Below are 26797 nucleotides of genomic sequence, written 5' to 3'. Positions count from 1 at the left end.
TGCTGTGCATTGTGTTTTGCTTTGAATGTTGCTGTGATCTCGACGACATTGCAAATGAGGGCTCAATGTCCTTTCAAGAATAAATAAAGGTTTGATGATGAAAAATAAAGGTTTGATCTCTGAGCAGCTCCGTCACAGGCAGGTTGAGTGGAATCATGAGCAGAGGGGAAGGCATTATTATTGTTTGCAACCCTCAGTCAAGAGGAAAAAATGGAAAAGTACATTGGGGAGGAAAGATGAAGTAGTTTTAACTAGGTTGAGGCTGGGGCATTGTTGTCTGGCTAGTTGTCTAAAAATAGTAGGTAAGCATGAGAATGGATTGTGTGAATGTGGAGAGGTAGAGACGGTCGCTCATGTGTTTATGTCTTGTAACCTCTATGCCAGTCAGAGACGGCAGTTGTTCATGGAATTGTGTGATCAGGGTCTTACTGTATTCTCCTTGCAAGGTATTTTAACATCAGGAGAAAAATCAGACTCCTTTGGGAGGGCAGTGCTCAGGTTCCTGCACTCTACTGGGCTCTATGGGAGGATTTAGTCAGTAGTTTTATTTATAACCGGTGGAGGGCAGCATTACGCTTGAAAGCGTACAGCCTGCCGGAACACGAGAAGAAGAAGAAGAAGAAGCTCCGTCACAGAGTCCTGCTCACCTGGCCACGCCCACAGTAACGACTCACCTGACACTTCCGTGAGGCGCGCGCAGTGACAGGTGCTGAGGAGAGAGGAGCAGCAGAGAAACTTCCAGGTAACAAGTGTAACAATAGGTGCGTTTACATGGACACAAATATTCGGAATAAAGAGCTGATCCGAATAAAAATGTGTCATGTAAACACGTCAATTGGAAGATTCTGATCGGATTCGGCTCGATCCGAAAGAAATTCTGTTCGGATCGAGAGGGGTGGTTTATACCGATCGTTATTCCGAACGAGGTCCATGTAAACACTTATTCCGATCATTACATCCTTTCCCACTAGCGCAACACGGCTGTCTACACAGTTCTGCTCGGTTCTTATTTATTTAGCCTATTCATTTTTTTCTTTTACACACTCCAGTGTGACGTCCGACAGGAATCAAACCCGCTAAGTTTAAAAACACCCTGGCAGCAGCGCACACGGATCTACTGAGACTTGTTATTCTGTCACCTGAGGTAACGAGGTGGACGAGTGAGTTTGGAGCTGATGAGAGGAGAGAAAAAAGAGAGCGAGTAGTAGCCTACCGACCCGATATCGCCGTGTATCTCGCTTTCAGAGTAGTCCCGCTCCTTTCCCCGCTCTCTCTCCGTTGTCCTCACCGTCTTCCACTGACGTAACTCCCCAAATGTCCAGAGCGCACATGGCTAATTAATATGCACGTGCTGTTTTGCATTGACCATATGGTTGTGTTTGGGTGTATAGAGGGCGGGATATGGCGTGTTCACATCCGCACTTTTCATTGGTCCGGTGAGATTTATCAATGGCAGGAACAGTAGTAGGCCTACACGTTGCTGAGTCTGCTTAATAACGATATAGGAGTACAGCAACAGCTCTTAAAATCTGGCGCAGGTCCATTTTGAGTAGGCTACTGAATGGGATAAATTGAGCCACTTCCGCGTTTATTGGTTTGTTTACAGTAGTACAGGAAGTACAACACTTCTTCTGCTGTTGTTTTAGGGAAAAAGACAGCTCTGCGCATGTCAAAATGCTGTTATTCTGAATAAAACTCGGTGCATGTGTACGCACGTCATGATCGGATTATTTGATTTTGCGCCCATGTAAACAGTGGATTCGGATTTTCCGATCCCTCAAATTTTTAATCTGATTAACTCATTGAGTGCCAACCACGTAATTTCTCGTTTTTCGTTCCCATGCGTTGAGTGCCAAAAACGAAATTTTTCGTTTTTTGCTTTTTTTTTAAATTATGAAAATAGACACTTTAATACACATTATATGTAAATTTGGGGACTCTACGACGAGGAGAACTGAAATAGATGACGATCAAAGTCACATGACAGCTCATGATCTGGAAGTTTTTATCATAACTCAGCTTCTGCAAACGGAGTTCTGCATGTGGATGCAGCGCAGCTGCTCCGCTGCTGCTCTGCTCTCACCCGCGAGGCTGCAGCAGCTGGGAGCTGAACCAGGAAGCTCTCAGCCGACAGTCCCGCCCGGTCTTCATCTGGAGCAACACCGTGTCCTCCCCAAAGTCCTCCCGCGGTAAAATCTGATGGTCTCTGGGTCAAAGCAGACCGGCACCACCGACCCGTACCACAGAAGGACCACGACCACCGGCGGGACCGGTGTTCGCGAGCCGCTGTGGCCGGCAGAGCCTCACGTTCCGCGGCGAGAGGCTGTGACACGGCACGGTGCGTCTGTGTTATTGTTGTTTAGTGGCGCCCCCCCCGCCCCCGATGGTGGTTTTGTGAATAGAACAACAATTGTTGTGTATATTTATCTTATACGAGCCCTTTGATCCAGAAATGCGAGTGTGAGAAGAGCGACAGGCACAAACAGCGCACCTTTCATAAAAGACGCTCTATCTCCTTTTCTAGAAAAAAAGGAGGGATTTTGGTGAAACCCAGCCATGTTTAGCTTGACTTTTCTCAGGAACGGAGGCACGTAGAAACAAACGGTTTGTGGCCATTTGAAGGATAAAGTTAAACCTTTCAAATGAGCCACAGTATGTGTTGGTGGCAATAATATAGAATACACTATGGCTCTAAAATAAAAAGTCAAATATGGTCTAATTTGCCGGTACACTTGACTAAAACTTTGGAAAGGAGCGCGGCACTCAATGAGTTAAGAAAATTTGCGCATGTAAACACAGCTTTTGTGTTGGCTTAAAGGGGAACTAAACCCCTCAGTTTTGGATGACGTGCTCTAAGCTTGAAATTCAAAAAATGCCTTGATTATGGGCGGGACTCCAGGAGTACTCTCCGATCCCCCCTCCCCCCTGTGCCCCATTCACACCCGCGAAATCACACAAAAGAGAAAAAAAAAGTAATAAACACACATCGACACTTCTGCTAGCGCTAACAAGCTACTAACGAGCTACTCAGCACTAGTAGCGTGGACACTACTAGGAGAGGACGCCAGAGCCGTGACACAGCATCTACAGCTGATCCGCCGGCTCGTTAGCTCGTTAACGGCTCGTTAGCGCCAGCGGCCGGCCGCACTAACGATTCCCATTCAGGCAGCTGTTAGCAGCCGTTAGCCGCAGCAGAGCAGCTAGAGTGCCTAGCAACCGTTAGCGGCAGGCAGCAGCCGGTGCTGATTGGTCGGGGAGCTAGTGGCCGATGACGAAAGCTGCCTCCAAAACGTCATCTGCCTCCATCTCAGCCAATAGGAAAATTTGATTGTAATAGCCGTGTTTCAACCCATAGAGGGCAGTCACTCTACATTTTTACTACAAAATACACCAAATTGAAATATTTTGACTAAAATGTCAAAAGTTGGACCAGAATCAACTGACAACACTACCTTATACCCAAATACATTTGTTTTCAGCAGAAAAAAGTGGTTTAGGGGTTTAGTTCCTCTTTAAAGCTTGTTGTGGATGTGTGGAAGTTCAGAGAAACAAAGAAGCTCTTGTCAAAGTATTTTGATATCAGCTGTTGTCACTTTCTACTTATGACGTAGTTGAGTTTGATTGAGGAAGTCGGTGACAGTGATTTGGTCTCAGACAAACTCTCCAATTGACGGTGGTGGAACTAAAAGCGGACTTTGTGTTCGCTACACTCACTACAACTGTCAGAGACTTTCCTGACTTTGCTGAAGGAGAGACACACACATGTAGAGACACACACTCGCTTCCTGCGCAATGAAAACAACAAGTGTTAACTTCCCCACATATTTCCTGTTGAATGAGTAGTTGAGCGACCTCCAACACGTCAGGCTGTGAAGTGTCAGTGAAACAGTAGAGGGCGCTGCAGAGCTTCTTTTAGCCCCGAGCTAAATGTGGCTGATTCAAGTCCACAGAGGTTCAGTGACGTCAGACTGCCTCATGTTGTGTTGTTGACACATGTGTTTCAAATAGTGTGGTGTGATGTTGCAGTTGTTTAGTCCAATCAGGTGATGTGTTGAGGTTGACAGAGAAATTTTGCTATTTTATTATGTATAGTTTGTTCTTTATTCTTATCCTATATGTTGGTATCATCACTGTGTGTGATGCTGCTGCACTGTAATTTCCCATCTCAATAATAGCTATCTATCTATCTATCTATCTATCTATCTATCTATCTATCTATCTATCTATCTATCTATCTATCTATCTATCTATCTATCTATCTATCTATCTATCTATCTATCTATCTATTATTATTATTATTATTATTATTAATCTTTATTGCAGGCACAACAAGCGGTCCATATCAACAACAACAGACATGTTAAAACAGATTTAAGAAGGAGAGAGAGAAAAAGACATACACAAAGACAGAGAATCAATTCTCCACATAATTCATAAGCAGGCTATCCCACCAGTGTTTTCTAAGCCTGGAGGAATACCTATAGCAGCTCCTATCAGGGCTGGTCAACGCCCCAATAATGCTGTTCCCCGAGTCATCCAGGCGGCACATAAAACGATACATTAAATTTCTCAGAAGTGCTTCACAATTGGGTACATTTAAATTAACAAAGAGTTGGCTCGCACTGTGCCACCTGGGCACCTGAAGCAACAACCTCAGTCCATCATTGTAGGCCACTATGAGCCGCCGCATACTGCTTTTCTTATAGCTACACCAAAGGTGAGCTGTATACATTGGTGTACAGAAAGATCTAAACAGGGAACATTTAACATCAACTGAGCACATACTAAACCTACGAAGGAGCATATTAGCTTGAGCATATTGCTTTGAACACTGCCTATAAATATCTCTATCATCATGCCAATCATCAGTAAGAACATGCCCAAGATACTTTGTCTCCTGACATGTCATGAGCGGTTTATCATCTAGGAAGAACTGAGGAAACACTAATTTCTTGTCCTCTTTGCTCCTGACTATCATGACATTACTATCTATCTATCTATCTATCTATCTATCTATCTATCTATCTATCTATCTATCTATCTATCTATCTATCTATCTATCTATCTATCTATCTATCTATCTATCTATCTATCTATCTATCTATCTGTCTGTCTGTCTGTCTGTCTGTCTGTCTGTCTGTCTGTCTGTCTAGGTTAGACTCAGTAACAGGACAGAGACTGAGGTCAATGTTCATGTTGGTGGGAAAAGCTGGGAGGAAGAGTTTTACTGACAAACTACTTGTAATATTCAAATGGACAGAGAACTCTTCTTTTTCTGTCTGCTACATTATATCTCAGGGTGTTGCAAAAACATGTGTGTACAAATCTAAATGTCTGCTCTGACAGTATCTTTCTGTTTGTTTTTGACAGTGGGACAGCCCTGAGCTCCAAGAAACAGGAAGCACCAGCACCATCCTGGAGACTGACCCTGAGGAAAACCTGACTCAACTGGTGATGTTCAACTTTGATTTGATATTTTCTGTCACTTCAAATGGTTTATGTATTAGTATTACGTATTATATTAGTATCAAAGTTGTGGTTGTTGTGATGTCTGGAATAGATCAGCGTGTCCAGCTCAGAGTATTAGTGACATATTAGTGACAGTGATCAGAAGTTATGTGAGTCCTATTGTGATGAAGCCTGTTGTTGTGTTTGTGTGAAGGTGGGGGCTCTGCTATGAATCAGTGTGAGGACAGAGAGGAGGGAGCCCCTCCCTCTAAAACCACTCTGTGGGGGGAACATGAGAGCCAGAGCAAAGCTCAGAGGTGAGATGAGGATCTCTAACTGTCCATGACTCTTCTCCATGTCAGAGCTCAGCATTCACATCACTGCACCATCATTATTCACACTCACTGTCACATCAACTACACACAACAACAACTTAGAAATGATAATACTAAAGTATGAAGTGTCTAAGTAAAGGAACAACCAACCACTGATTCATCAACTGATCAACTAAGATGAGGTCAGATCTGCTCAAAATGAATCTTTATTCTGGTCAAACTACAACATTTCATTCATCACTTGTTTCTTATCAGGATGCAGCAGCAGAGATCAGACTCTCCTGAACCCAGCTGTGTGTCTATGAAGAGTGACAACTCTATGTATCGTCCTATTGTCTTTACAGAAGGACAACCTGCTGATGGAAGGTAAGAACTGCAAACTTATTATCATGATAGAATCCTGTCTTGGTCCAGAGCTGCATAGTCTGTAGTTGGACTGAACTACCTGCTCAGGTAGCTGCTGATGTTCTGCTCCATTGAGTCCACAGTTGTTGGTGAGTGGTGACACCTTGTAAAACGCTGAAGCCACATTAGAGACATTCAGACTTTAAACTTGACTGGTAAACCTGTATCTACATCTGTATCTACATCAACATCTACAGCTGTATCTCAAATGCTCTAGGTCAGTGGTTCCCAACCTTTTCCAACTCAGGGCCCACTTGAAAATCTCACCTCTGACCCCATAAACAATACAGAGGTCAAATAATATGTTCTCAGAGCACTTTATTTTAATTTTAATGATAAAGACAGAACATTCAGAACTGAACTGAAAACAGGGAAACATGTAAGCTCCACAGTCACTGAGAAGTTGAAGGCATTGCTAATTGTAGTAGACAAATGAGGAGGAGAGCCCGACCATTACCACTACAATTCAACAATCATCCCGCTCTTTCCTATTTTTTTTTAAAATATATATTTACAATTTTACTTTTTTGCACTAAAATCATACTATTTTGAAAATGATTTGATGGCCCACTTACAATACCTTAGTCACAGGTTGTGAATCACTGCTCTAGGTGAACCTTGGACCAAGTTGTTGCAGCTTCGTCTCAAAACTTTAAAACTAATAAGACTCTGTACTTAAAGCAGATATCAGCTTCACGGCCGTTTCGGCTAATGCTGCGTTCAAGGCAGGCTTTTGAAACCGTAAGTTACAGCTTCAAGTCACAACTACGACTTGGTAGCGTTCCAGGTAACCCGTAGCTCGTGTTTTTACCGTCCTGTTGTCTGTGAAAGTTCCCTATAACGGCCACTCGTAACTTCCGACCCGTGAACTCGTACCAGATCGAACTGGTATGACTTCACAGGAAGGAAAAACACAAAGTACGAGTTTCTTTGAACGCACCATGAGTTAGCAGCCCCCGCCCTTGTCAGGCATCAATTGGTCCTCGTGCTACGTCACCACATTCACGCGCATCCCTTGGCTGCACACACAGCCCTTCATGCCGTTCTCTCTCCTCATTGGATAACACTTGTATCCCACAAGGAAAATTTTCTCCTCGGGTTACAGCAGAGCAGAGTGACGGAGAGACTCGTGTTTAGGCTGAAATACTTCATGTAAGTGATTGCTGACGGAAAATAGGACTATTTAGGACTTATATTAACAAAAACATTCCACTGATATCTGCTTTAAAATCAGACGTCATCTTTAGTGAATGAAAAAAGGCAAACAAGTAGCTCGTGCAGAACGAGAAGTTCACAACATGATTGCTAACAACAACAAAAACTGACTGATGTCATCACTCACACGTTCATCATCACTCCTAGAGCATTATGTCCTCCTTTTTTAATACAACATAAGGCTTTTTACTTGGAAATAGCATTCTATATATTTTTCGCTTCAAATCAAATATTCAAATGAAATATACAGTCTTCTTTTTAACTAAATATTTAGCACAGTAACTGTCTTCATATAAATGTTAATGTAACATACCTGGTCTGAAAGTCATTGTTGCCTAAGTGTAGTCATGATTGAACCAGAAAAAGGCAACTAATGTAAATCAGACACCAAAGGTCTAACATGGTTTAAAGGAGCATTAACGCAAATACAGCAGTAATAGCATAAAATAAGCTGATATATGCAAAAGATAGGTCGGGGGGAGCCATAACTAAATTTACAAAAAAATAGCCAACAGTGTAGTGTCCGTGGGGCAAACGCAGAATTTGTCTTTGTTATGATACAAGCCGGCCCGGCGCTTGCTGCGTTCGATTGCACTCGGAACTCGCAAATCCGACCTCCGAATCGGAAAACTGGCTTGTTTTTCTTATCACCAAATGAAGCTGCTCCCTGCATAAGTATTGCCATGATACAGTAGACCAACAAAAGGCAGCTAATGGAAATCGGAAGCCAAAGGTCGACCATGACGTAATGTTCAACACATTATGAATTACTATGAAAAGTAAAAAGTACTAGGCAAGACTGTATAGTTTAAAAACAATTTCGTATGAGACATAAAAACTCATGATAACACTCATATGCTTGTAATGGTGGACATTTTTCCAACTGTGAACCATCCTCACTCTCTGGCTCTTGACTCATGACTGAGTCGTCTACCAGTCACCTCACCTGCCATCCTCAGTGGAGGAATTGAAAATCAGCCACCTTCATATTTAGTGTCAGATTGGAGTCGGTCCTTCCTCACGGTTGATGTTTTCTCCACAGAATTCAGCAGAAGATCTCAGAGGCCCACAGTGATGAGTCTGAACAGCAGCATCAACCAGACCTGGACTCCACATTTATGGTCTGTACATGTACAATCACACTGTTACTGTTAACTCCATCAACCACAGCCACAGAGCTCCAGACTGACACATGAATCACATGTTGTCTTCAGATGAAATGAAATGTTCAGTTTATCATCTGTTCCAGCTGCTGGAGGAGAACATTGTCACTTTTGTGAAGAACGAGCTGAAGAGAGTCCAGAGGCTCCTGACACCAGATTACCCAGAATGCTTAGAGACTCAGAGGAAGGATGAGGAGATGGTGGACGTTGAGGATGAAGATCAGAGGAGGAGCAGCAGAGAGGCATTTCTGAAGATCACAGTGAACTTCCTGAGGAGAATGAAACAGGAAGAGTTGGCTGACTGTCTGCAGAGCAGTAAGAGGATTTCTCTAAAGATTCAACATGATGGAGAAAAGAGACATTTATTGACGTGATGGAGGGGAATATGTTAATGCACATGTTCTTTATGGGAAGGAAATGTTCAAACATTGTCTTAATAATTCATCAATTGATCTTATTTTTTGCTTGATTTTCTAGGAAATGTTGTAATTTGGCAACATAAACTCAAATCTAAGCTGAAGAAGAAGTTCCAGTGTGTGTTTGAGGGGATCTCTAAAGCAGGAAACCCAACTCTTCTGAACCAGATCTACACAGAGCTCTACATCACAGAAGGAGGGGCTGGAGAGGTCAATGATGAACATGAGGTCAGACAGATTGAAACAGCATCCAGGAGACCAGACAGACCAGAAACAACCATCAGACATGTAGACATCTTTAAAGCCTCACCTGGAAGAGAAGAACCAATCAGAACAGTGATGACAAAGGGAGTGGCTGGCATTGGGAAAACAGTCTTAACACAGAAGTTCTCTCTGGACTGGGCTGAAGACAAAGACAACCAGGACATACACTTCACATTTCCCTTCACTTTCAGAGAGCTGAATGTGCTGAAAGAGAAAAAGTTGAGCTTGGTGGAACTTGTTCATCACTTCTTCACTGAAACCAAAGAAGCAGGAATCTGCAGCTTTGATCAGTTCCAGGTGGTCTTCATCTTTGACGGTCTGGACGAGTGTTGACCTCCTCTGGACTTCCACAACACTGAGATCCTGACTGATGTGACAGTGTCCACCTCAGTCAACGTGCTGCTGACCAACCTCATCAGGGGGAATCTGCTTCCCTCTGCTCGCCTCTGGATAACCACACGACCTGCAGCGGCCAATCAGATCCCTCCTGAGTGTGTTGGCATGGTGACAGAGGTCAGAGGGTTCACTGACCCACAAAAGGAGGACTACTTCAGGAAGAGGTTCAGAGATGAGGAGCAGGCCAGAAAGATAATCTCCCACATCAAGACATCACGAAGCCTCCACATCATGTGCCACATCCCAGTCTTCTGCTGGATCACTGCTACAGTTCTGGAGGAGGTGTTGAAGACCAGAGAGGGAGGAGAGCTGCCCAAGACCCTGACTGAGATGTACATCCACTTCCTGGTGGTTCAGTCCAAAGTCAAGAAGGTCAAGTATGATGGAGGAGCTGAGACAGATCCACACTGGAGTCCAGAGAGCAGGAAGATGATTGAGTCTCTGGGAAAACTGGCTTTTGAGCAGCTGCAGAAAGGAAACCTGATCTTCTATGAATCAGACCTGACAGAGTGTGGCATCGATATCAGAGCAGCCTCAGTGTACTCAGGAGTGTTGACACAGATCTTTAAAGAGGAAAGAGGCCTGTACCAGGACAAGGTGTTCTGCTTCGTCCATCTGAGTGTTCAGGAGTTTCTGGCTGCTCTTCATGTCCATCTGACCTTCATCAAACATGGAGTCAACCTACTGTCAGAAGATCATTCAGAGTCTTTGTGGACTAAAATAGTTGAAGGAAAACAAAAACTCTTCTATCAATGTGCTTTGGACAAGACCTTACAAAGTCCAAATGGACACCTGGACTTGGTCCTCCGCTTCCTCCTGGGTCTTTCACTGGAGGCCAATCAGTCTCTCCTACAAGGTCTGCTGACAAAAACAGGAAGTAGCTCACAGACCAATCAGAAAACAGTCCAGTACATCAAGAAAAGGATAAGTAAGAACCTGTCTCCAGAGAAAAGCATCAATCTGTTCCACTGTCTGAATGAACTGAATGATGGTTCTCTAGTGGAGGAGATCCAACAGTCCCTGAGATCAGGACATCTCTCCACAGATAAACTGTCTCCTGCTCAATGGTCGGCTCTGGTCTTCATCTTACTGTCATCAGAAAAAGATCTGGATGTGTTTGACCTGAAGAAATACTCTGCTTCAGAGGAGGCTCTTCTGAAGCTGCTGCCAGTGGTCGAAGCCTCCAACAAAGCTCTGTATGTGACATAGATCCATCTGGATTCACTGTGTTGTTTTCTTTTCTCAAAACAAAACACAAAATACATTGTGGAAGTGATGCCTTTTGTTTTGTTGTTTATTTTTCAGACTGAGTGGCTGTAACCTCTCAGAGAGAAGCTGCAAATCTCTGTCCTCAGTCCTCAGCTCCCAGTCCTGTAGTCTGAGAGAACTGGACCTGAGTAACAACGAACTGCAGGATTCAGGAGTGAAGCTGCTGTCTGTTGGACTGGAGAGTCTTCACTGTAAACTGGAAACTCTCAGGTAGTATGATTTTTGTCAAGGCTTTGATTCACATAGCTCATAAATACTTGCATCCTGCTGACATATTGACATATTTGTCTCTATATATTGTTGATAATTTCTGATCACTTGTCTGATTTATGTCCTCTTTAATCTATTTTGCAATAATTGTAATAGGGCTTTGGTAGCAGTACTTTTGCATTAATTAAACAAAGTCAGTTTCAGTGTGTGTGTGTGTGTGTGTGTTCAGTCTGTCCTACTGTCTGGTCTCAGAGGAAGGCTGTTGTTCTCTGGCCTCAGCTCTGAGCTCCAACCCCTCCCATCTGAGAGAGCTGGACCTGAGCTACAATCATCCAGGAGACTCAGGAGTGAAGCTGCTGTCTGCTGGACTGGAGAATCCACACTGGAGACTGGACACTCTCAGGTATGGACACATGGACAGACAACAGGAGCTCTCACACTGTGGCCCTGTCCCATTCTGCACACTTGAACACACTAAAACACATGGACACTTGACGTATGTGTTCAAGTTCTTAGTGTAAGTGCTTAGTGTGTCCCGTTTCTCCAACGACCAAAAGTGCAGTGAGCTTGATTTGCACTTTACCCACACTTACTGTAAGGCTGCACGGTATTTGGCCAAGAATAAATCCCACAATGCACCAGCCAATGCAGTCTGATGTCATCGGGAGCCACGAGCCACGTTTTGGAAATGCCACAGAATAAATTTGGCTTTGTATCTCATAATTATGATGTTTTAATCTGGTATTCTTAAATTCTTTTATCTCATATTCTTGAGATTTCAAGTAGTTCATAGTTATCTTTATTTAGGCTAAGTTTACTTTTACATCTCATCATTTTGACCTTTTATCATTTTTTATCATATTTTTCTTGCCCGCTGGAATATTTGTTTTTCGCAGCGTTCGCACAAATATTTCACCTGAGTTCAATATTTTGATTCACTTCGCGCCATTCGTGCCTTCGCGCCGCCGGCACAAATTTGCATCCATTCACGTCCGTGCATTGACTTTGTAAGTAATTTTATCGCGCGAAAAATTTGCCTTGTGCCCAGTGTGAACACAACGTAACATTCTGACATTCAATAAATTTTGCAAACTATGAACATTATATTTTCTCATTTTGAGAAAATGTGTCAGAGTTGTGCTCCAGTGTGAACAATGGCACTCAGACACAAAGCTGTACTTGTCAAGTATGTCCCAACTGCTTTTAAATATCCCCACGTGCTTGTCCACTTAGAACGTGCCTGCACACTATAAAGAAATGTACATTCCACGTAGCAAAACGTCACGGGACAGGCCCTGAGTCTCTGTCTCTCTGACTAACTGAGGAACTCTGCTTCATGTTTCATGGTGGATGAAGTTGATCCTGACTTTGTTTCCTCCTCCAGGGTGGACCATTGTGGACCCCAGAGACTGAGACCTGGTGTGAGGAAGTGTGAGTGAGTTTAAAGTTTGATTTATGAGAACACAGCTGCACATGTAACACTAGATTTTGACATTTTCCAGACGCACAAAGTCTAATTTCTCCAGTTTCATTCAGGATTCAGCTTTTGTTTTCGTCAGTGTGGCTGGAAAGATGTTAGAATTCAATCCATTTAAAATCCACAAAACAACAAACTGAATATATTGACCCAATAAAACTAATCAATACATGTTATTAAGAGTGGAGCCAACAGAAAGCCTCAACACAACATGCTATAATTAATGTGACAAAGATGATTAAAGTGATCTGAGGTGGATTTACCTTCCAGTTCCTCCCTGAGTGGCAGACCTGGGGCCAGATGTGTGACACATCTGTACAAACAGCAGACACACTCAGTGTTGAACATATAAACTGGTGTTTGTATAAACAGAGTGTGTGGATGTTTTCTAGATCAGCTATGATAAGGTGGAAACAGACTGACAATCAGCTGACATGTTTGTTTTTTCACTCTCAATCAAAGACATATTGATGACATTAATGACCTTGGTATTGATCATTTTATTATTCTTAATTCCATTCAAGGCGTTGTTTGCATGACAACCCAAACTAGAGCAGTCCTCATCTTTCAGAGCTTCAGTAATGATGATGTAGACATGATGCTTTCCAGCTGATGGATTCATTAAAGTCACTAGAAACAGCCACATGATGAGTGGTTGTGATGCAGCTGCTCTGAGGTCAGTAGAAACTTTGTGGATGTGGCTCCATGGTAACACTGCTCTTGTTTTTTTGTTTTTTTTGCTACTTTTCACTGACAGGTGGACAAATGCTGAAGCACACACAAGTATTGATAGTAGAGGGTGTACACATCATTTCTTTGTGCATCTGATCCCTGGTCAGTGAAAAGCAGCTTCAAACCAATCAGTGGAGCCTCAGTCCTCTGACTGGATATTCATCAACACTGAGTTGAGCTTTTTGGAGCTTTTGGACCAAACCATCCAGACTGTTGTGAAACTTGTTTGACATTTGATGTCAGAGGTGTGAACTTTGTGCTGAGTGTGAGCTCTTTGGTGGAGCTGATGACAGTTTTAGAAAGCAGATGGTTCAGAGCTTCTTTGTGCTGCAGTGGAAGATGATGATCCAGTTTCATTGGTGACACTTGATTGACTCCATGTGTTTATTGGTGTGGATCTCCATCAACCTCATCCTCCACACCAGAAGAAAAACACAACATTATTGACGTCTTGACTCTCATCTTCACTAACTGTTGATGTTGTTACAACTGGATTGTTGGATTTTCATTGAAATGTAGTGAAACTTTATTTACAGTATAAAATCCTATCAAATGTCAGTTTGAATGTTTGACCTTGATGAATTGTCAGTGAAGTTGTTGATAAATGAACAGATGATAAACTGCAGCTGTGTTGTGTCTTGTTCTCTCCATCAGACGCCTGTGAACTGGAACTGGGCATGAACACAGTGAACACACGCCTCCAACTGTCTGACAACAACAGGAAGGTGACATGTGTGACAGAGAATCAGTCATATCCTGATCATCCAGACAGATTTGATGTCTGGTCTCAGCTGCTGTGTAGAACTGGTCTGACTGGTCGCTGTTACTGGGAGGTCGAGTGGAGAGGAGTGGTTCATATATCAGTGAGTTACAGAGGAATCAGAAGGAAAGGAAACAGTACAGACTGTTGGTTTGGAAGAAATGATCAGTCCTGGAGTCTGTTCTGCTCTGATTTGGATGGTCGTTACTAGGGCTGCAGCTATCGAATATTTTAGTAATCGAGTACTCTACTGAAAATTACATCGATTAATCGAGTAATCGGATAAAACGTATTTTTGCTTGGTTAAAGAGAAATTATGAATACACAAGAGAAAATAACATATTTCACTTAATAATGAATGACCAATTGGTTTCCTTTTGTAGAATCAACTGTTTTTATTTCTTAAATTCACAAGCAAGTATTTTCTGGTCTTGAAACATTACCAAAGAGGCGACTGCTGCTAGCCTAAATGAGAATAAATAAAACACAAATAAAAATAAATTAAATTAAATTACTTTCAAGATATCAAAAATAAATTAAATTAAATTACTTTCAAGATATCAAAAATGTTTTCTGCGGAGATGCTGCAACATGGAAGACGTGCTGTTGTGGTATGCAAGGGCCGTGTTACAACTATAGTGCCTATAGAGAGACATTTTCTGTCTTTTTGTCGCCTTTTTCTCCCTCAGTCAAACACCTACGTCCGCCCCCCCCCCCCCCCTCCCCCCCTCCCCCCCTCCGCCCGCCCGTTAAGCCGGGTTTCTACCGAATCAACGGTCTCACCGCAACATATGGTTCACGTCATGATAACTTCAGTATTTTGGCCATTCAAGCTTCCACAGTCCATAGTCCTTTTCTTTGTTTGATATTTCAAGAGACTTGGTTAAGTAGCCTAACCATGGATAGCTCCTAGGCAGGATTGTTCTGCTGTGTTGTCGCCACCGTCGCCACCGTCACCCCCCCCCCCCCGGTCGTCGCGGCCATCGCCTCGCCGCCGCCCCCCTCCTCCCCATCTCCGCCGTCATCCGCGGCGGATGGCCGCGGGGGGGGCCCGCACGGTTACGTTCATAGGTTACGTTACGGCGCACGTTGTGCCACATTGAAAGTAGTCCGTGCGGCCGCTTGAACTACAATTAAATTAACGATTCCTCGAGGCAGAAAAAAAATCCTCGGACCATTTTTTGTAATTGAGGTACTCGAATTACTCGAGGAATCGTTTCAGCCCTAGTCGTTACTCTGTCTGTCACAACAACAGACCAACATTCATCTCTTCCTCCTGTGTCTCTCACAGAGCAGCAGTGTATGTGGACTGTCCTGCTGGCACTCTGTCCTTCTACAGTGTCTCCTCTGACTCACTGATCCACCTCCACACCTTCAACACCACATTCACTGAACCTCTGTATCCTGGGTTCTTGATCTGTTCTGGTTCCTCAGTGTGTCTGTGTCCTCTGTAGGTCTCACTGTCTCTCCTGAGGACAGAAACTCTGCTGACTCCAGGTCAGCTGCTGAAGTCAAAGTTGACTCTGGTCACCATCACACACACTGTAGTGTGAAGCAGATGTGTCTCAGACTCACACACTAAATATTGATCAGTCTGATAACATCACTGTCATCATCAATATTTGAACACAACCCATTTTAGTGATTGATTGATGATTGTAATGTTTGATGTTGACGTTGTTGATTCAGAATGTAATCATTTGTAGCATCAGCAGTGAACTGATCACCACCATCATCACTGTAATCACAGTCATGGCTTGGTCAGGTTCAGGAAAAGACAATAATAACAACAGATTGAATAAACAACAGAAACTGCAGCTTTCACACAGGAATCGAACACTGATCCTGTGTCACATTCTGCTCTTTTATTGACCGGTCCATCCTGTCATAGTTACTGTGACCACTGGACCAAATCCACTGTTTTCAATCTGATGCTAAATCTGAAAAGACAAATATCAATATAAAAAAATCTCTGAATCTCCTCTTATTTGGGGTTTTATTCTTTTCTTACTGTTTTATTATTAACTACTTGTCCAGTTTTCAAACCTACTTGCTGAGAAGAAGAAAATCTGACATGGCAGAGACTTCCTGTTCCGGCGGCATGGAGGCGACATGAACTGAACGCGTCTCCGTCACTCCCTCTTCAAAGAAAAACTTTTTTCTGGACTGATTTAAGTCGTGATCATTGAGTGTGCTAACGAGAGTTACAGTTGTAACTACGGTTCTATGAGTCCCGGATGACCGCCAGAGGCGGTGCTTTAAGCACTGGATAACTCCGCCCGCGCTAGCGCATGTCGAGTACGAATAACAACAATGTCACCTGTGACCCCTGCATGACCCCCGGGAGGCTATATCTTCCGGTGTCAGCAGGCAATCGGCTCCCAAAATCTGCTCGTGAACGCGCGAGGATTCTGAGTGACAGAGCGCTCTGGCGGTCATCCGGGACTCATAGAACCGTAGTTACAACTGTAACTCTCGTTCTATTTCGTCCCTCCTGACCGCCAGAGGCGGTGCTTTAAGCACTGGATGACATATACCAACAGTGTCATGAAGAATCCCACAACCCACCTTACTGAAGAGAGGTCGAAGGCCCAGGGCAAAGGACCACGCCCAACGGGTGGGGAGCAGCAACATTAAAAGGTAAAAGCGGTGGAAAGTACCCGGCGACGACCAAGAGGCTGCAGAACAGATGTCATCCAGGGGTACGCCCCTCAGGGCAGCCCAGGACGTGGAGACACCGCGTGTGGAGTGGCATCTGACCCCCGCCGGCAACGCCCGACCGTTGATCCTGTAAGCACAAGAGATGGTGTCCACAATCCAATGAGAAAGACGCTGTTTGGAGAGGGCACAACCTCTGGTACGACCCCCATAACAAACAAACAACTGTTCCGTCTGCCGCACATGTGCAGTGGCACTGATATAGGCAGCCAGGGCCCGCACAGGACACAAAACACGCAACTCATCATCAGCCGCTGGGGGATCAAACCGCGCCAGGTGAATAGGGCGATTGACATGGCCACGGGGCAGGGTTTTCGGCAGAAATGCAACATTAGGCCACAGGGTCACACTCGCACCCTCAGGCCCCCAACGTAGGCAGGACTCGCCAACAGACAAAGCCTGCAACTCCCCCACCCGCTTTGCTGAGGTGATAGCCAGAAGAAAGGCCGTCTTCAACGACAGCCACTTAAGGTCAGCCTGGGCGAGAGGTTCAAAGGGTGAAGAAGCCAGGGCCTTCAGCACCAGGGAGAGGTCCCACGCTGGAACCCTCGGGGACACAGTGGGCCGCAGCCTCAATGCCCCCCTCAGAAATAGAGACACCAACCGCTGGCACCCGACGGTAGCACTGTCAATGAGATCATGCCGCCCTGAAATGGCAGCCACATACACCCTCAAAGTGGAAGGTGCACGACCATCGTCCAGGAGAGACTGAAGAAAGTCCAGAATGGTGGTCACTGGACAAGAAGTGGGGTCCTCCCCCCTGTCAGCACACCAGGCAGAGAACCTCCTCCACTTGCAGTCATACTGGAGGCGGGTGGACGATGCACGAGCATGCGAGATGGTTCGGCGGACAGGCTCAGTGCAACCGGTCAGAAGTGTGTCGGGCCCTGCAGCGGCCAAGCCCACAACTGGAGACGGCAGGGGTCGGGGTGCCAAATCCGGCCCCCTAGCTGGGACAGGAGATCCCTCCTCCCTGGGAGACGCCATGGCGAGCTGCAGCAGAGCTTCCGCAGCAGAGGAAACCAGGGCCTCCCTGGCCAGAATGGGGCCACCAGGAGGAGGCGATGTCCCCGAAGAAGGACCCGCTGCAGCGTCGGGAGGATCAGAGGCAGCGGTGGAAAGGCGTACAGGAAGACGCTGGGCCACTCGTGCCCCAAGGCATCCTGTCCTAGAGGACTGTCCTCCTCCGTCCAGGAAAACCACAGGGGACAATGGGTTGACGCCCTCGAGGCAAAGAGATCCACCTCCGCCCTGCCGAAAACGCCCCAGATCAGCTCGACCACCTCTGGGTGTAGCCTCCACTCCCCCGGCGGGGGCTTGCGCCGAGAAAGGAAATCCGCCACCTGATTCCGATCCCCCGGGAGCCACATCGCTCGCAAGCTCAACAGATGGGGCGTGGCCCATGTCAGCAGGCGCTGGGACACCTGCAACAGTTGCGCCGACTTGGTGCCCCCCTGATGGTTGATCTGGGAGACCACTGCCCTGTTGTCTGACCGAACCAGCACATGTTTCCCCTGCAGGTGCGGAAGAAAATGGCGGAGAGCCAGGTGGACAGCCCGCAGCTCCAACACATTGACGTGCTGCGTGCGGTCCCGAGGAGACCACCGTCCCTGGGCGGACCTGCCACGCCAGACTGCACCCCAGCCTAACTGGGATGCATCTGTTGCAACCGTCTCTCGGAAGGAAGGAAGGACCCCCAGAGGAGCGCCCCCCAGTAGGAACGCCCTGTCCTGCCATGGCGCCAGGGCGTGGACACACACCCGAGACACCCTGAGCAGCTTGTGCTTGTGAGACCTCGGGTCCAGATGGAAGCTGTTCAGCCACATCTGAAGCGGACGCAGCAGCAGCAGGCCGGAAGGTATGGCAGTCGATGCGGCCGTCAGTTTGCCCAGGAGCTGCAGGAACTGAACGAAAGGCAGCCGCCTGCCCCTCTTGAAGAAAGGAAGGAGCCGGAGGATGTCGTCCACGCGTCTCTCCGACAGGTAGGCCTTCATGGCGACAGAGTCCAGAACCAGACCCAAATAGGCAGCCCGCTGAGTGGGAACCAGACAACTCTTTGCAACGTTGACCTTGAGGCCCAGTCGAGACACATGCAACATTAGACGGTTGGTATCCCGCATCACCTGGGCCCGGGATGGCGCACACACCAACCAGTCGTCCAGATAAGGCAGGACCTTCATGCCCCCTGCCTGCAGAGGCGCCAAGGCCGCTGCAACACAGCGGGTAAACACCCTGGGGGACAGGGAGAGCCCAAAGGGGAGCACCCTGAATTGATAATGGTGGCCCTGGAAGGCAAACCTGAGGAAGGGCTGATGATGAGCCGCGATCGGGACATGAAAGTATGCATCTTTCAAATCCATGGTTGTGAACCACTCGCCAGGGCAGACCACACGCTGAACAACTGCTGTAGTCAGCATGTGGAACGGCAGAACTTTCAAATACCTGTTCAGGCCACGCAGGTCCAGGATGGGTCGCAGTCCGCCGTCCTTCTTGCTGACCAGGAAGTAGGTGGAATAAAACCCCCGGGATGAAGGAGGGGGTCCACCGGTAGGATGGCACCCTTGTCCAGGAGGGTGGACAGCTCCTGGGCTAGGGCTTGGGCCTTGGCCGGGTCGTCGATAGATGTGATCTTCACCCGGCCAAAGGCAGGGGGCCGGCGTCGGAATTGCAATTCGTACCCCTGGGTCAAGGTGGACACAACCCAGGGGTCCGGACAGCAGGCAGCCCAGTGACTGAGCTGCTGCTGGGAAAAGCATCCGACGACCGGCCCCGTGGCCCTAGCGCCGCTGCCCCCGGGCCCTGAAGGAACCGGAGGAACGGCGGTCGGGCTTAGAGGCCTGCTGCTGGCGCGGTGAGCGGCGCACTGTGGCACGAAAGTCACCTGTCGGCTTCCTCGTGTCCCGTCGCGACGGCCGCTGAGCAGCCTGGGGGGGCATCTGTGGAGGACGTGGAGGGGCAGATGGGAACGCCCTCGGCCTGCTGGAGGTAGGCGTCCTCTTGTGGAGACCTGCCAGTCGCCTCCTGGTCTCATCCGCCTCAGCTGTGCGGTCCAAGGCCTCCAGGGCTGCGGAGCCAAACAGCTCACCAGGCGCCGCCGGCACCCCACGAAGGACCCTGCGAGTCGCCTCCGTCAGGGGCGATTGGGCCAGCCAGACGTGACGGCGAGTGTGGACCAGAGTGGACATGAGCCGACCCAATTCTCTCGACTGGCAGGCAAAGGCCTGCAGGGAGGCGTCGCAGATGTCGCGGATGGAGTCGTCCACGTGGGCATCCTGCAGAGAAGTCGAGAGAGCCAAGAGGAAGTGGGACAGGGTGTTTCCCAGGCGGCCGATGCGCGCTGCTGTGGTGTAAGCCCTGCAGACATAATCATCAGTGACTTTACACTGGGCAGAAGGGCACCGGGGGTCAGGCTTCATTGCCTCATCCGGAGACACGATCAAGGCCGCAATCGCAGGCTCCACCGCTGGCATGTGGAGAAGGCCAACTGCCTCAGCACCCTCCATGGCAGCCAAGGCCCGCTCATCCGACCCCGGCCTGGTGAAGGCCGACGTGTCTGCCCAGCAAGAGTGCAGCTCCTTCAAAAAATCCGGAGAGTGCGGTACCACAGTCTTCGCCGGTGGGGGGTTGCGCCTGTAGAAAGCACTGGGAGCCTTACCCTCGGTAGGTGCATCAAGCTGCAGGCGTGCCAGGGCAGCCCGGATGATTGCCCCCATGGACGAATCCTCAGAGCCCCGCCGGGAACCCGAGGCCGAAGAATGCGAGGAGAATGCGAGGAGCCCGCTACCGTTGGAGTCGCCAACTCAACCTGCAATGGAAATGAAGCTGCAATGGAGATGGCATCGTCCACTGGCAGCGGTGACCCCCGAGTAGCCGTAGCAGCAGCATGTGGCATCCTACCAGCAGGCTGCAGGCCAAGGAGAAGCGCCTTCATCTCCTCCATATCAGCCGCCAGACGGTCAACCTTCGAGGAGAGCTGGTCGTCCGTCTTCCTGCGTCGTTTCCCTGCGGGGACAGCACCCACGTCCCGTGAGGCAGGCCTCTTCTGTGCAGCATCCCGACAGGAATCCGCCCCCCCGGACTGGAATGAGGGCAGACAGGAGAGTGGATCCAGTTGGGCTAGCCTGGCCAGCCTTATCGACCTCGGCATGATGCTGCAATTTATACAGGCTTCATCGGTGATGGCCTCCCGCAGGTGATCCACACCAAGGCAGGACACACACCGGTCATGGCCATCCTCAGGCTCCAGGGACGCCATACAGCTGCCACAGGCATGCGCCATCCGGAACCAGGTGGCAAAAAAAACACAAAAAAGAGACAAGATGTGACGTCGCCGGGACGGAAACGCCAACACCTTGAAACACAAAGCCAAGTTGGGAGAGGGGGCAGGAACGCAACCTTCACCAACAAGGTAAGCAGTTTTTTAACACAACTGAGCTAGAAGAGGGATTGGAACCCTACCTCAAGAACACAGTTGAATCCTTCAATAATACTTTGAACACTAACAGAGAAACACAAAAAAGAACAGTTAATAGCATTCAAAGCAGCACAAACCTGCTAGCAACACAGCCCTCAGCAGCTGCGTGCAATGCTGGAAGGTGAGGGGCGGAAACGCCACCACCCAGCCAGCCACCTTTACAGAGCAGGTAAAGAACATACAACGTGCAAATCGCCGGCTACAGCCTCTGGGAGGACGAGCGTCAGCCCGTTACTCCCGCCACGGAGGCACGAGGCTGCACAAAGCCAGCAGCACGCCAGTAATAGCTGTACCAGGCCAATTAAATGGCCATGCTATACTTACGTACACCTCGACGCGCGGTCGCGAGAAGAATGAAGGAGCCGATTGCCTGCTGACACCGGAAGATATAGCCTCCCGGGGGTCATGCAGGGGTCACAGGTGACATTGTTGTTATTCGTACTCGACATGCGCTAGCGCGGGCGGAGTTATCCAGTGCTTAAAGCACCGCCTCTGGCGGTCAGGAGGGACGAAATAGAACCGGGAATTCGAGAGACATTTTTTATAAGTGTAGAATGTCCGGGAAAGAGCGGAATTTACGAAGCAACTCTGTTACAAACTCACAAGCCACGGACCGCATGGAGCTCACTACGATAATACGTGAGGTAATTTGTGAGGAGTTTGGCATGGCGTTTGATCTAAAAATGCAGCCGATCAAGGAGTCAGTTGATCGTCTACATGAAATACTGAAAGATACATCTTCAAAGCTGCGAGAGGTGGAGGAAGCAGTCACAGACAATGACCGCCGTCTGACCGATATGGAGGTAAAATACGCCAGCCTACACGCAGAGAACGCCACATTGAGAGAGAAAATTCAACAAATTGAAGACCACAGCCCTAAGTTTAATATAAGGATCATGGGGATTCCTAGTGAAGCCGAAGCTGGTCAACCGACTGCGTTTGTGAACAACCTGTTGAGGAATATGTTTGGTGTTGACAAACTCGGGCAGCAGCCTGTTAACTTTGCGCACCGCACCGGACCCCAATCAGCTACCGGCGGCCCAAGATGCATGATTGCCCGGCTGTTTAGCCTGGAAACTAAAAGAACGATCATCAGACAAGCCGGAGAAGCAGCCGGGAACTTCAAATTTCAGGGGAAGAAACTACACATCTACCAGGATTTCTCGGCTGACCTGTTGAAGAAGAGAGCAGCGTTCAAGGACGTAAAAACTCGGCTGAGAGAAGCTGGAGTGAAGCATGGTATCCTGCACCCATGTAAGCTGATAATTACCCATCAGAAGACCACGACGACATTCACGGATGCTAAAGAGGCAATGACTTATTATGATCAGGTAATCAAACCATCTCTCCAAGACGCACAAGTGTGATCCCCCCCCCTCTCTCTCCCTCTCTCTCCCCTTCTCTCTCTCTCTCTGTCTCTCCCTCCCTCCCTCTCTTTTTTTTTTTTTTTTTTTCCTCTTTTTCTATTTTTATTTGATTCTTTTGTATTATTTTTTGCTGGCTTGTTTGTTTTCTTTTAAACCCCATCATGAACTGGCGGAGCATTTCTTGTTTCTTTCGTAAACTCCATCATGAACTTGAAGAGCAATCAGACTGTTGATGGTCCTTTGGCCTTATCAACAAGTATGAACAGACAGAAAGAGACTGGCATGCTCACTGAACATTCGACAAACTGGGCATAGCCTATGAGTCCCCCCCGTTTTTTTTTTTTTTCTTTCCCCCCCACTTGGATTAATTTAAATTGTTTAACCTCGATTCTCAATGGACAACATTTAAAGGACAGTCAAATTTGATTATTGATTTCTGAAGAGGGAGCTGACTATACAACATGCAGCACCTCTATCTCCTGGTAGAGGGGAACATTTACAGGGAGCATCTAATGGGAGGGGGTGGGTGTGAGGGTTGGGTGTGTGATATGTGTTTTGTATGTTATGTTTTGTGTTTTTGGTTTTGTGTTGCACCTCAGGTCCATACTTATTTGTGTTATGCTGTTCATTTGCCATGTCAAATTATACGTTTTTAAGTTGGAATGTAAAAGGGCTGGGGAACTCCGTAAAAAAAAAAGAAAATCTTGTCTTATTTAAAAGAAAATAAAGTAGATATAGCTTATTTACAAGAAACTCATCTTTTACCATCTACGCATGAGCAGCTTAAATCTAGGTGGTTTGTGAAAGTGTATCATTCCTCTTTTACATCCAACTCCAGAGGGGTGGCAATTCTGATTAGTCAGAATATACCCTTCTCCCCTGAAGAAATTAAAACTGACCCTCATGGTCGGTATATCTTTGTTAGAGGTTTCTTAGCTCAAGAAGAGGTTATTCTGTTGAATTCATATAGTCCTAATTACGATGATCCTAAATTTATTAACGATCTCTATCTTTTGCTGCTTCAGTATGATATTCCAGTATTCTGGGGAGGTGACTTTAATAGTATTTTGGATATAAAATTGGATAGATCTTCCCAGAGTAAATATACATTACCTAATATGTCTAAAGCTTTGGAAAATAGTACGAGAAATTTAGGAATTTATGAGGTTTGGAGAACTCTTCACCCAGATGAGATAGCATTTTCTTTTTACTCCCATGTACATAAATCTTATTCGAGAATAGATTTTTTCTTTATTTCACTTAGCTATATCTCTAAAGTCACAAATTGCCTTTATCATGCAAGGATTCTTTCAGACCATTCAGCGTTGAGTTTTGAAATGAAATTTGAAAAATTATTGCCAAATCCCAAACCCTGGAGATTTAATGTTATGTTACTCTCAAAAGAGGAATTTACAATTTATATGAAGGCTCATTTAGAAATGTTTGTTGAGGTGCACCAAGATAGTGCAACATGCCCATTAACAATATGGGACACATTGAAGGCATATGTTAGAGGATGTGTAATTGCCTTTTCCTCATCTTTGAAAAAGAAAACAACAAATGAGCTGAAATGCATTGAACAAGACATCGTTGCTTTGGAGAGGCAACATTATTTAACTAAGGACCCTAATTTATTAATGTGTATAGATGATCTTAAATTGAAATATAATTCCATTAACACATACGCCTGCGAATTGGCATTGATGAAATCAAAGTTAACCTATCTTGAACAAGGGGAAATGGCAGGCAAACTATTAGCTAGACAAATAAAAAAGGAATCAGAAGACAGAACAATTGTTAAAATTAAAAACCAAGATGGGTCCATTATATTGGATCCTCTTCAAATTAACGATGTCTTTAAATCATATTATACTGAATTGTATACCTCTACATCGCAATTTGAGCCGAATGAGTGTAAATCCTTTTTGGATAATATTTCGTTACCTGTTTTGACACAATCTGACAGACAAAGTTTAGAAAAAGATATATCCTCAGAAGAACTTCTGTCCGCCATGGCAACACTTCAAAAAGGCAAATCACCAGGGTTGGATGGCCTGCCAATTGAGTTTTATAGTCATTTTTCGAATTATTTATTGCCGCTTTTTCTTGCGATGATTAATGCCTGTTTTAAGACATGCTCTCTCCCTCAGTCTTTATGCTTGGCATCTATAACTCTTCTTTTGAAGAAAGATAAAAATCCTCTTGATTGTGCCTCTTATAGGCCAATTTCAGTTATTAATGTAGATTATAAAATTATTGCCAAGGTTTTAGCACTACGGCTTGAAAAGGTTTTACCTAGTATTATTCATTTAGATCAAACTGGGTTTGTTCAGGGTCGAACCTCTACTGACAATTTGCGTAGGTATTTTGATATTCTTTATCATACAAATGAAGTAAACTCTCAAAATGTTATTCTCTCTGTTGATACTGAGAAAGCATTTGACAGAGTTGAATGGAAATATCTTTTGTCTGTGCTTAGAAGGTTTAATTTTGGTCCCAATTTCTGTCACTGGATATTAACTCTTTATAGTTCGCCTATGGCTGTTGTAAAAACCAACACCAACTATTCTAAGCCATTTCTGCTTTCAAGGGGCACCAGACAAGGCTGCCCGATGTCCCCTGCATTGTTTGCCACCGCCATCGAGCCGTTAGCTGCAATGATTAGATCTCATGATCATATTAAAGGTATTATAATTGGGAGAGAGGAACACCTTATATCCTTGTATGCTGATGATATTTTGTTATATCTTCATGATCCTTCAAACTCCATGCCATTTATGTTATCTTTATTTGAAAAATTTGGGAGGTTATCAGGCTACAAGGTTAATTGGGATAAAACAGAGATAATGCCAATTTCTAATTTTGATTACACTTCATTGAGGAACCATCTTAACTGGAATTGGTCTAATAAATGCATTAAGTATTTGGGTATGTTCATTCCGAGAAATCCGGAAGACATCTTTAATCTGAACTATCTTCCATTAGTTAATAAAATAACAGAGGAATTAAAAAGAATAGGTCATCTTCCAATTTCATTGGTAGGTAGAGTCAACATAATTAAAATGTCTGTGTTGCCTAAGTTTTTATATTTATTTCAAAATCTTCCGATTATTCCATCACAAGCCTTTTTTAAGAAAGTACAGAGTTTATTGTCTTCCTTCATATGGAACAATAAAACCCCACGAATTCGAATGTCAGTGTTACCATACCATATCTACCATATGAGTCTGGTGGCCTGAAGCTTCCCAACTTTTATCATTATTTTTTGTCATCTCAGCTTATACAGCTTAAACAATGGTTTTTGAATACATCATGTTCTTGGAAAAGAATAGAATCTTTTGATGTCTTCCCTTACAGTTTGAAACATTTACCATATATCAAGTTCAAAGATTTGGATAATATTACCAAGAATCCTGTTGATTTAAACAGTCTCAGTATTTGGAAATTGTCTCATAAACTGTTAGGCTATACGACTTCTCTCTCTCCTTTTTCTCCAATTTGGAAGAACCCAAGTATTATATGTTGTATGGATGACACTTTTAAATCATGGTATGATAAAGGCATTCAAGAAATCAGTCATTTGTTTGATAATGGGACATTTCTCTCTTTTGCTCAGCTGCAACAGAGATATGGATTACCTCCTTCCCATTTGTTTAGATTCTTTCAATTAAGACATGCAGTAAATATTGAAAATGGCTCCCTTCAAGAACCCACACCGTCAGGAATTGATGTTGTATTAAACAATAAGAAGCAGGACAAGCAGAAAGGTATCTCTAAATTATATCATGTCTTTATTGATTGTTCTGTGGTAAATACAGATAACTTAAGACAAAAGTGGGAGCAAGATCTTCATATGGAAATTCAGAAGGAAGACTGGTCTTATGTTTGTAGGCAAGTTCATAAATGTTCTTACAATTTAAGGCACAAACTCGCTCTGTTTAAGATGATACATAGGATTTATTACACTCCAGAGAAACTACATAAAATGAACAGTGAGATGTCATTTCTCTGCTGGCGTTGTAAGAAACAAAAAGGTACTTTTTTTCATATGTTTTGGTCATGTGACTCACTTTATTTTTTTTGGAATTCTGTCATTCAGTTATTATCTCAGTGTTTATGTGTGTCCATTCCATTGTCATCTCGTTTGT

The 26797-nt window shown here is 45.5% G+C and overlaps 2 pseudogenes across 1 annotated transcript; one reads left to right on the top strand and one right to left on the bottom strand.

The window, feature by feature from the left end:
* The first annotated feature begins 722 nt into the window (after positions 1-722).
* Positions 723-15869, top strand: LOC146975020 (protein NLRC3-like; annotated as a pseudogene). The gene is made up of 11 exons (XR_015037646.1): positions 723-742; positions 5663-5765; positions 6039-6149; positions 8446-8524; positions 8653-8881; positions 9044-10838; positions 10948-11121; positions 11351-11524; positions 12506-12552; positions 13985-14270; positions 15301-15869. The product of XR_015037646.1 is annotated as a protein NLRC3-like (transcript).
* Positions 15870-17677: 1808 nt separating this feature from the next.
* Positions 17678-20521, bottom strand: LOC146975019 (uncharacterized; annotated as a pseudogene).
* Between the last annotated feature and the right edge of the window lie 6276 nt (positions 20522-26797).

This window comes from Trachurus japonicus, chromosome 14, assembly GCF_045865225.1.
Source record: "Trachurus japonicus isolate A0001 chromosome 14, Traja_1.0".
NCBI lineage: Eukaryota > Metazoa > Chordata > Actinopteri > Carangiformes > Carangidae > Trachurus > Trachurus japonicus.
Note: the sequence above shows the minus strand (reverse complement) of the source record. Positions and strands in the feature narration are given on the sequence as shown.